Genomic DNA, 12,854 nt, shown 5'->3' on the forward strand with positions numbered 1-12,854 from the left:
CCGTCCATTAGTTTGAGATGCCTTGAAATTGAAATTAAGGAATTTTGGCCATGAATTGAACGTCGGATATTCGAGGATTCTAACAATAAAAAATTTGGATGTCACCTTGACAAGATCAATTAAGATTGTGATTCATCCCTTGGAAGTCGGAAAATCAGAATTTGGATTGAAAATATGAAGTTACCTTTTTACCCTCGTTAAATGTTCATTCCTCTAGAAAGTAGCAAGGGCAAGATGGTCTTTAGCCAATTCCCCATGTGACCGTATTCTTGAGGGCATTTATGTCCAAGAGTTGCCTTGGTTAATGATAAGGGGACAAAAGTCAAGATTGTGTGGGGGCCCACAAGTCAATCACAAGTGTCCATCCATCACCTTTTCAATTAGTCAAGCTTGTACATCACTTAGTCATTTCTTGGCCTACCCCACTTGTTTGAAGCTTCTTGAGGAAGCTTTAGGGAGCAAATATCTCATTCTCCCTCTCTCATTTACTCTCTCAACCGAATACACCCCATCTCCCTTACACTCTCTTGGCCACTCTCTCTTTTCCGCTTACCTACCGGCGCTGTCCTCGTCGGTGAGCCGTGACAAGCCAAGAAGCCATGAGAACCCCGACCTAGCCCTGACTTGAATCGTGGCCTTTGAGGGACCCTTAAGGAGTTGTCTTGCTTCATTTTACTTGGTAACCCATCTTAGAACTTAGTCTAAACATATAGGTGGCTTGTAGTTGAGCTTGAGGTTAGTTTTAAGGGAATTTGATGGCTGATTTCTTGTGATCTTCAAAGGGATAGATTATGTCCTTTTTACGTTTCTAGGTTGGACCAAGGCCTTGTATTGCTTCCTTCGCTGGCTTCGCTTGTTCAAATCTCCGATATGTTGCTCCTAAACTTAGCCTAGGACTCTAGGTTACTAATGGATGGTTTAGAATTGGATTTGGAGAGTTTGAGGGGCTGTTATCGTATGAAAAACATCCTAGACTTGAGAGCCCGTACTTTCCTTTTTTCAGCGCGCGTCAAAAGTAAAATGGCCCATTTGAAGCCGTCCGGAGGCCGAATTGAGCTCTGTTTTCTCCCATGTGATCATAAGACCATGACGAATATGAATCTAAGGTTAGATTGTTAAAAAATGAATAGAATTATGTCATTTTTACTGGAAGTATATCTGGACGTGGAAATAATTTGAGGGTCAATGTGTGCTTGGTTGTTTTAGAGCTTAAAATGTGAAATTCATGACTAAATCGTGATGCTTGGTACTTGATAATGAAGATTAATAGGGCAATAAATGGTTTACTTATGGCATGTGACCCAATGATTGAAATTTGAGGCTTAGAGGTCGAATTGAGTGTATTGGATAGTGGAATTTCATATTCCAATTATTTGGCCATTGATTGATTGATTTATGAGTATATGTGCATGTTTGACCTTGATGTGTGTTACGCGGGGTTAGAACTTACCCGAAGCATTAAATGCGGGATTGCGACTTGAGACGTTGTTACACGAGTCGGGTAAATTATTGGCTTAATGCGTGTTACATAGGCCTTGGCAATGAGAATTAAATTGCGGAATGCCATGAGTGGTATGTGATTTGTAAATTGCCTTAGTACGAAGCTTAGTCCTACTCGTGAGATTGTGACTTGTATTGGATTGAATTAAAATGCCAAAGTATCATGCCATGATTTATTGTTTCAATTGCCATGTTAAATTGACTATTTTTGCTATGTTTATACTTGTGATTAGAATTCCATGTATATGTTTATTTGGAGGTACTATTGGCCCAGGTTAGGTTTAGGTTCGACTTGCTGAGATTTATTCTCACCCCGTCGGGGATTACTTGTTCGAGACCCTAGACCTTGACTATGCCGCCAAGATGGTTTGGGGTATCGATGGGCTTCATGACATCGATTACCGATTATCCTACAAGCGGAGATAAGGTTTACATTAGAAAGGGAAGTATTGTCTAGGTCGACGAAGGAGATGATGATTGGAAGTCCCACTATTTTGAGGCACGGTTTTATCGAGACAACGAAGTGACTTTTGGACCACCGAGGAGCTTTAACATAGCGCGAAGCGTGATCCTTGGTTGGTATAACCCTACTCCCCCCGATGGCGAGGTGTGTAACCCCGGTGCCAATTCCGAAGGAAATCGGTTGGATCCCTTTAACCCTATCGAAGATGGCGAGATCGTGGAACCCTCTAATGGTGATGTCGAGCCCGGAGAACCTTATGAGTCCGAGCTGGAATTAGAGTACGAGTTTAATGCCCCTTTGGAATCGGAGCCCAAACTAGAGATGGAGGATGAGTTTGATGCACCATTAGATTCAGAATCTGAGCCTGAAGAGGTTGATGTCCCAATAGACTCTAAGTCGGATGCTTCTGTAGATTTCAACCCAATGGCTAAAGAGGATATGCCTGGTGGTAGTGAACCTAACCTTTAGGTGTAGCTGTAACACCTACTTTTGGTTATCCTTTTTGAGTTAGAGGGGTTTGACTTGGGTTACTAGTCATTCTCTTTTGTTATCTCATATCACCTATCTCCGAACCCGGACTCGTTTTTTGTGGATGTCGAAGTTGTAAAACTAATTTCACTTTATGGTATGTATTGGTGTTTTATGCATTCTAAATCATCTTGTTGTATTTTGGTGTGTAGAGTTTATTTATCGCTTCCACATGAGCATTTCATTTCTTGAGTGTATGGTTCGTCGTTCGGTCTTGGGGATAATCGTGAGTAAAGACGAGGAAGGGATGTTTACGCACTCGTAAGGACACGAGGCGTGACAATTAGCCACTTCATTTTGCTGTTCTTCGAGCGATCTTCTCATGAAAGACATTATGTTGGAATTTGGACAAAATTCCTTAATTGATTTTCAATATAATGCCTTGGAAGATTAATATTTTTGCATTGATTTCCTTCTACTACTCTCTCAACAATTGATATAACGCACGGAACGTCCTAGGGCATCTCTCTACTTATGAGCACCGAATTATTTTGTTATTATAGACAATAAAGAGCGCAGCACATATGGAAGACTAGAAATAGAAATAATCAAGCATTTATACAAAAGACACAAGTGCATGCAAAAAAGATAGCGGGCACGACGCTTAAAAGGGTTTGGCTTTATAGGGTTCAATAACCAGTATAGCATGAATTAATAACATACATCCACCACGCAAGGTAGGAACACCTGAGTTTTTATATATAAATATAAATAGATAGCCAGTTATGTATAATATCCATTTAAACAAATCGAAACGATACATTGGGAGGATTACAAAAGAAAAACTACTCTAGAATACTAAGCTAGCATCCACTCCGTGTGCTAATTTCGCCCCTCTCATCTATAGCAATCGGTACCTAGATATCCGAAAAGAGGTAACAACTATGGAGTGAGCCGAAACTTAACAAGACATCCAATCATACAACTAAATCATCAATTAATCATTTGAACAAGTAGGAAACAATGAATAATCGACCCAAAGACGTAAAATATTCCTCCCATGGCTCACATGATCGAAGCTCTAAGAGGCTTAACCCTCAATTCGAATCAATTTCTTTTCGAGTTGGACTATGCAGCCTCAAGCCCTATCTACCCATGATCCAGATAAGCAGAATTAGTCGGTAGAATCAACCAACAAGCCACGGAACATCCTAATCACCTCCTTAATGCATCCAGTCAAACACCCTTTTCCATCGAACCCCAAATTCGCTTCAAACTAACGGCAAACAAGATGATCAATTCTCATGTTCGAGTTTCCCATGATCTGTAGGCACAATCCCACACAATCGATCGAGCTTGCGAGAACATTCCCCCTCCCCCATGCAAGCTAAAAACCCATTCGACATACCCATTTTTGAAATCCGTTAATCGTGCCGTATCAAGCATTAATTGAGCCGTCTAGTGGAAAGGTTAGATGAATACTTGCCTCAATTCCAAAAGTCGCAAAGACAAAAGTCGATTCGTCGCTGAAAGCTCGGGCTCCTTTCTTCTTATGCACGGCCGAGGGGCGAACGGGAGATGAATGAGCTGAGCTTGAGGAAGCAAGGAGCTACCATCAAAGACTTGGAGCCTTGAGAATCCACCATCAATGGGCAGAGTTGTTGCCAGCCATGTACGGAAGGGAACGAGAGCTCGGGCAAAAAAAGAGAGGGAGAGAAAGATAGGGATGTCCATGGTGAGGGAGGGAAAAAATGAGAGAGGAGAGAGAAATCACCCCTTTTATAGGAGATAAGGCTGGTGGAAAGAGAAGGACTAGTTCGATGGTCTTTCCAGTCCGATTTTGTCAAGCATTAATTGATGAGACAAAAATAATGTCATTTTCATACAATAAATGAAGAGATAAGAACAATATCATTTCATACAATTAATGAAGGGATGAAAACAATATCATTTTCATGCAATTATGAAAGGATAAGAACCATGTCTTTTTCATGTAATAAATGCATTCATATTAGAAAGTCAAGATCTAGATAAAATCAATGTCACTTTCAAGTAATTAATGCTAGGATAAAATCAATGTCGCTTTCAAGTATTAATGATAAGAGCTAAGCATCAAGTCATTATGAAATTTAATGTATAAGATAAGGATGCATATCCACCGTACACTTCGACCAATAGGACGGTGATAAGTAGCCAATCTATGAACCTAATGGAGAGAAGCTTTTTGGTGGACTAATGGGATTAAGGCAACAAAGCAAGAGCATTAATGAAGTAACTTGTAAGAGAAGCTAGAAAACTACTATAAATGGAGGAAGGGTTCCTTCATTTCCAACATCCACCAATCATTCTTCTATCTTTGCCCTTACATGTTTTCTCTCACATTTCCCCTATCCCTCTCTCGGCCACCCCATCGAACTGCTACCTATTGCCACCACCGCCTCACGCCGCCGCCGTCGCATCGTCTCCCATCTTGTTTTATTCATTGTAGAATAAAATAATCCGGGGTATAGGTAAATGGGATTAGTAGATCTAATGCGGCAACGTCCGTTTGTTACTTATATGAGGGAAAAGTACACTAGAAGTGCCATAACTTGTGTACGGCGTTCACTTAAGTGTCATAACTTTCAAAACGTTCACTTAAATGCCATAACTTTCAAAAATCGTTCACTTGAGTGCTACGTCGAAGCAAAACCATTCATTTGAGTGCTACAGTAACTTTTTCGGCCTACCACATCAGCTTTCCGGCGTACTACGGTAACTTTTTGACGTGCCACGTCGCCTTTCCGGCATGCTATAATAACTTTCCTGGCATGCCACATCAGCTTTTCCGGCTGCCACATCAACATGGCACTCAAGTGAATGATTTTTGAAAGTTATGGCACTTAAGTGAACGTTTTGAAAGTTATGGCACTCAAGTAAACATCGTACAAAAGTTATGGCACTTCTAGTGTACTTTTCCCCTTGTATAAAGTATTGCATTAGATTGACATAATTGTATGCATTTCATGTGCGATATGAGTGTTATTACATCAAGCCATGAAGATATTTTCTTCATTAAAATGATTTGATGCATGCGCCTCCTAGAATGTGTTTATGCAGATTATCTAAGGAACGACGTATGACCCGAATAGGCAAATGTTCCCTTAAAGTCTCAAGGGTTCGTATCATGGGTATATTGAGCCGTCATTCCCATGAAGGTGATTTTGTGAGACGTTTACCGTTTGGTAATATTAAACCCACAAATGACCATTTCTGGGATACGTCTTACTAATTATGGCCCAGATAGGCACAAATTGGCAAGCCAAAAATGGCCGTGTGATGTGAATTGCATGAATGGATGTGTTCATGGCATTTGAACAAAAGTTATGTGATGGACTCCACGCATTTAGTGATTTACCACTGAAGATTCATGCTCATATTTACAATAGATCACAAGATAGCTTTGTAGAGTATAAAGCTGTCATTCCTACCTTAGGCCTAGTAATTTCATTTCTTGGGTTGCTCGCTCATCCCTTTATTTTTCAGGAAATTGATAGAACTACCTCAAACTCCTATGTTCGGCCGGTCCACTCATATGCATATTACCCGAGCAATGCTGTCGATATGGAGTCTTGAAGATGTATGTTATAGGAGCTGGGAGAGATGAAATGTGAGAACCAATATTTAATCGCCTTCGTATTTTATTTATAAAAAATAAATGGGAGGCTATATAATGATGTAAAATATATTGATGCATATATAAAATTATGTGTATTTATATATAAAGTTGCTATGTCTAGTGTTTCAATACGCTCACCATTAAAAATAAAGGTTGGTAGAAAATTAAAAAAAAACGGTTAAGGAAAGTTATAAACAGGTAAATAAGGGGAAAGGCCTTGGGGTCGTTACAAAGGTGCTAGGCATAACCAAGTCTAAACTGATGATATATGTATATAGTTAATGTAAATAAGATACATGCTATGTTAATGAAGCAACAGACTTTATTATGTATGCTCGTTGTGTGTTTTTCCTACTTGCCATGATCGTAGGGTAGTAAAAATCAAGTTTACACTTCCGCATGAATTAAAGTATCATATAAAAATTGAAGGGACGAATTGAGGTTGACATGCCTGGGACATCATCAAACCTCCCCATTGACACCATGACCTCTCGGCCAGAATTGATTTTGATTCAATTAGGCATCAAGCCGAAAGCACCACCAAGAACTTATGCCTCACGCATGGTGTTAAGGCCAGGTCAGGGTGTTACAGAGTCACCCCTCAATCTGGGTCTTCCTCATTTAAATGAAATGGTTTAACCATACTTACGTGAAACACTGGGTGCATTTCCAACTTTACCGAGAGTTCTAGCTTGTATGCTGCACTACCGACCCTCTGGACGACGCGGAATGGCCCCCCCTATTGTTGGAGTAGCGCCTTGCGAACACTCTTGTATCGTACCGATAGCTTGCATAGCACTAGATCTCCGACTTGGTACTCCACGTGTAGCCACTTATGATCCGCCCACTTCTTCATTCGTTTTGATGCTTTACAAAGGAAAGTGTGAGCTAGATTGGCTTGTTCGTGCCACTCCTTGGCACACTTATGTGCGGCCGAGCTGCTTCCTAATGCCCTATTGCAATTGCGCTCGATGTGAGCGGTTGTTGCCCCATTACTATCCCAAATGGACCCTTTCCTATTGATTCACTACGTTGTAGATTATAAGAGAATTGAGCTATGTCGATTAACTTAACCCAATCTTGTTGGTGGCGCTCACGTAGTGACACAAGTATACTTCCAACAAAGCATTCGCCCGCTCCATTTGCCCATCAGTTTGCAGATGGAGACTCCTGGAAAAGTTCAAGTTCGTTCCAAGTAGTTTGAAAAGCTCGGTCCAAAATCGTCTAGTGAACCAAGAGTCACGATTGCTTATGATGGTCCGTGGAACTCCCCAGAGTTTAACTGCGTGCTTCATAAACAATTTAGCCACTTCTTTAGCTGGACAGTCATCAATAGCTGGCACGAACGTTGCATGCTTGGAAAAACGGTCCACTACGACTATTAACATCCGACATCCTTCGAACTTAGGCAATCCGACAATGAAGTCCATAGAAACACTTTCCCATGGGTGTTCTGGAACTGGCAGTGGCTCCAGGAGACCGGCTAGTGATTTTTGTTCCAACTTATCTTGCTGACACACCAGATACGCTCATATATAAGCCTCCACATCATCTCGCATGTGTAACCATCTACTAATACTATAGTGCGATGAACTCTAGGATGACCCATCCATTTAGAATCATAACATTCCCACAGGACTTCCTTCCTTAGCTTCCCGTGGAGCGGGACGTAGAGTCATTGCCCCTTAGTATAGAGCAAGTTGTTCTCGCACCAGAACCTTCGAGTTTTGCCCTCCTTCACATAGCCAAGAAGAGCTTTTGCAATAGGGTCATGCAGCAACTCCTCCTTGATCCTTTCGACCAGTGGACATTCCAGTCAACTTATTGCGGCCAACTTCACCTTTTGGCTTATCGCATCAGCAATGGAGTTAGCTTTCCCCGTCTTGTACTCCAACAGATAGTCGAACCCTGGCAAAAAGTCTTACGATCGAGCTTGCTTCGGGCTCAACTTCTTCTGTGTCTGAAAATAACTCATGCCAACATTGTCCATCCTCGCCACGAATTTTGATCCCAGCATATAGTGACGCCAAGTACGTAGACAATGCACTACAACCGTCATCCCTTTCTCTTGAACGATATACCTTCGTTCAATGTCATTCACCTTTCATGATTTGAAAGCCACGATATGATCGTCCTACATTAAAATACTACCAATAGTAAAGTCGGATGCATCAATTTCTGCCTCATAAGGCTTCGAGTAATCAAGCAACGCTAATGTGGGCTCCTCAGTGATTGCCCTTTTCATCCGATCAAATGCCTTCTGACTCCACTCCTATTGCTTATCCTTCTTCAGCATATCGATCAATAGGACGGTGATGCTTGACTAATCCCTGATAAACCATTGATAATAGTTAGTCAGGCCAAGGAAGAAACGCAACTCAGTTACCTTCAATAGCAGCTCCCATTCGACCATCCCCCACAATGTGCCCTAAGAAAGGCACCTCCCGTTGAGCAAACCCACACTTCTCACGCTTGACGTATAAGTCGTTCTCTCGAAGAACCTGGAAGACTTGCTTTATATGCTTGATGTACTCCTCTAACGTCCTACTATAAATCACAACGCTGTCCAGGTACACCACAACAAATTGATCTAGGAACAGGGTAGAGTACCTTGTTCATAAGTGTACAGAATGTCATTGGCGCATTTGTCAAGCCGAAAGACATGACCAAGAATTCGTACGAGTCGTATCGTGTAACGTATGCAGTCTTGTGGTCATCTCCTTCCGCTATTCATACTTGATAATAACCCGATCTGAGATGCAACTTCATGAACAGCGAGCAGCACTAAGTTGATCGAATAGATATGTAATGAGAGGGATCAGGAATTTGTTCTTCACGATCAGCTTGTTCAGTGCTCGATAGTCTATGTACATCCTTAGCGATCCATCTTGCTTCTTTTGGAATAAGATCGGTGCACCAAATGGAGCGTTAGCGGTCAGATATATCTAGCATCGAAACCCTTAAGTTGTTTCTGCAGCTCTTCTAGTTCATGGGGCGCCATGCAATAACGTGCCATGGGAGGTGGTTGTGCATTAGGCACTAACTCAATCTTATGGTCCACCTCCTTCCGAGGCGATAGCTTTTTCGGAAGTTCTAGAGGCATTACATCCTTGAATGATTGGAGGACTTCAATCACTTCCGTTGAAACATTCTCCCCTACGTCTTGAGAGTCTTTTGCCTTCAAGACGGCCAAGTAATTTTCCTCACCTTTCTTAGCTCCCTTCGTCAGTTGCATGGCTGATAGCATCTTACTACCTGACCCACGCTTAGTGGGAACCACGCATTGGTTCCAGTCATCGAGGATACATATGTAGTCGGCGAATGGGATTATTGAAGCATTAAACCTATCAAGGAATTTCAACCCGATCACAAAGTCATAATCATCAAGAGGAATTACCTCGATGTTCTCCTTGCTCTGCCATTATCCGATGTGAAGCTACACATCCTTTGCTATACCAATCATCGGGATTTGCTTGGAGTTCACCATTTTAAGAAAACCAACCTCCTTCTCAACTTAGAGATCTAGCTTCTTCGCAGCTTTTTCTACGATGAAAAGATCGGACGCTCCCATGTCCACCAACACCTTCATAATGGTGTTACCGATCTTTACCTCCACGAACATCAGTCCATTAGACTTGTCGGTCTTCTTGAACTTAATGGTGTTGAGGATCCGTAATGCCCTAAGTCGCGTCTCTTCCTTTCACTCTTCCTCCCTTTTCTTCTCTTCTTCCTCCTCTTTGACCGCGGCTGCAATTTGCCCCTTTGACATGCAATCACGAGCATAGTACAAACCGTCGCACAGGAAGCACTTGATCAAGAATCGCTTCTTCCTATTATCCTCACCACTTGATTCACCCTTCGTCTTTGGAGGGGTCGTAGGTGGTTCACCCTTTGCTAGGACAATGAGATTTGCCATGATCTCCCCCACCAACGCCCTTATCCTTGTGATGGAAGTCTGGCTTATTCGCAAGAGCTGTCTTGAATTCCACCATGTTTTCTACCACGGATATGGCCGATGCAAGATTCATCGCGTTGCATCTCTTGACTTTATTCTTCACGTACGGTTTGAGACCACCTACGAATTGGTAATAGGCTTCATTGTCATTCATCGAAGGAATTTACAAGAATAGCTCCAAGAACTTTCTCACATATTCTCGGACTCCACCTTTTTGCTCCAAATGACAAAGTTCGTCTCGACCTTCTTCTTCCGCATACGCTGAATAAAAATGTCATCGGAACTCCGCTTTGAACATCTCCCTTGTCGTGATTGGTCCCCCACTCTGATCATCGCATCTGCGATGCTACCAAACTAGCATATTCTCAATGAAGTACATAGAAGCGGTACTCACCTTTAGTGCATCATCGGTGATCCCCATCGCTTGAAAGTACCGGTTCATGTACCATAAGAAGTTGTCCACGTCCTTAGCACCCATAGACCTCTGAACTCCTTAGGTTTTAGGGTGTCCACTCGCAGAGCCAATTGCACTGTGATTACTCCATTCACACGTGCAGCTTCAACTTCGGCGACCTTCGCTTTCAACGCATCTAACTCGCAATCATAGCCTTCACCAAAGCCTGTAAGTCGTTGTTCGATTGTCGCAGTTCATCAGCGGTGCATATCACGGTGCCCAACACCTCCCCTCGAAGCTCTCCTATGCTGAACTTCAGTTCTTGGACCTCTGCCTCGAGCACTCCTCTTTCGGACTCGTCTCCATCAGTGTTCTCGAACAAATCCCCAACCATGCCTTGGATGTTCGCGAGTGCAATCTCCATCTTCACGACTCGTGTCTCCAAGTCTCCCATCACTTCCCTAGAACTAGAACATCCCTTCCTAGACTTGCCGCCCTTCTCGGTGGCCCTTCCCCTTTGCTTGTCCGCAGCCTTCTCACCTTGGACATTGGTGACATTGGAAGGAAGCTCCATCACACCTCTTGGATGAATCTTGGCTATGCTGGAATAGATGTGGCTCTGATACCACTTGTCAAAGGCGAATCGATTCAAGACTCGTTCGTCGATCAACTCATGCGGCCTTTGGACTTTCTTCCCAAGTCATCCTTCCCACTCAACTCATAAGATACTTAGAGAGAAGCCTTATAACTTGATAACTCATGAGATGAAATTGTTACAAATGAGGGGAGGAGGACCCTTATATATAATTTCTCGTGCGATAATAGCCATAGATCCCCCTCGATCTGACGGTGGAGATCGCATCTCCCTAACTTGTATGTACCCATATTTATTACAAAGACGAGAAATTTCCGTATCACCTGCTGTTAAGATCTTTCTAGATTTCTCAAGAGATCATTAGAGAATTCCTCTTCAAAAGGCCACAGTTCGTCGTGCTAGGAAAACCTTGAAGACGGGCAATTCGCCCGGACCGTGTCAATAGTCTCCTCAAATTTACAAAATGTGTCACATCGAGCGTGCCAAGACAAATGTTTCATCGAAATTGTATAGATGATAAAATACCTTTTAGATGTATCCATGAAAAATGTTCTAGCGGAATTAAATGGACGGTGAAATACCTTTCCAAAATATATGAAATATAGTCAGTCCTTCCCTACTCCGCTATGTGGAAGAGATTCAATCCACATCAATTTGAAAGGGCGCTTTCTCCCTCATTGGAGTATACCTAGCACTCTTTTTTTTTTTTTTTTACGATTTTGGAGAATGAACATGATAGTCACTTTGCCAGGTTGTAGGGGGTACTCTTATTTTTTGTCTGATTGAGTGAATCCGCAAAGGATATGGACAGGAAAGTAAATGACAAGGAATTTAAGACAGGAGATAATTGTGGTCAGCCATTTAAATTGCAGAAAAGTAAATATAAGGTAAATTTTCAAGGAACATTGAGTTCTTTCATTTATTGGGATTTAACAAAGAGTATGATGTGGCTATTTAAAACCTCCAATGGACAATTACAAACTGTTATTGAATTTTAAAAGAAAAAATGATTTCATAATCTATCTACAAAAAGTTATTTGCGATTTCAAGAAGTTATAACAGCATTTATCAATGAGAAGTTACAAAAATTAAAAAATAAAGGCAATAAAAATAATGTCCCTGCTTTACATTTTTTGCATGGATTGCCCTTTGTCGAGTTTCTTAACTGTCGATGCTCTTTAAATTATCAACTGTTCTTTTCATGGACACTTTCTGCGATTCATGAAACTCTGCTATCATCGACTGCCTTGTTTTTTTTTTTTTTTTTTTTTGGGTAAGGAATTATCGACTGCCTTGTCAATTAGACCTAAAACCAAAAGTTAGTTTTTTTTTTTTTTTTTGGTGTCAACAAGGGCGCATGCCAAACTTTGATTAACAAACCAAATAAGGGATTCTTTGCATTTTAATTATCTGAAAACCAAAAGGTTATCCACGTGACTTATTCATGCACACAAAATTGGCTATCAATGGCTAAATCAAATCTTAGCCCTATGCTTCTCCCATGCCACTTTTTTTGTTCTTTTTATGTCAAATTACACTAAAATCAATATGTTGGTTTTTTCTTGACCAGACATGAGAGGATGCAGCATTTGCTACTCTCACCTCAACCTACTCCCACTTTCAGTTTTTTGTTTAAAAAAAGATACCTTTTCAAGTATTTCGCCTTTAATTATATGAAATTGGCTAAAATACTTATTTTTGATGGCGCAGCATTCATTGACTTATTAGTTAATCTTATGTTCATTTGGGATCTTTCAAGTCATCTATATGCCTCTAAAATTTTCACGTAAAGAAAAGTGAAAATTTTAAAGAAAAATAGGT

The sequence above is a fragment of the Rhodamnia argentea genome, chromosome 1, assembly GCF_020921035.1.
Source record: "Rhodamnia argentea isolate NSW1041297 chromosome 1, ASM2092103v1, whole genome shotgun sequence".
Lineage (NCBI taxonomy): Eukaryota > Viridiplantae > Streptophyta > Magnoliopsida > Myrtales > Myrtaceae > Rhodamnia > Rhodamnia argentea.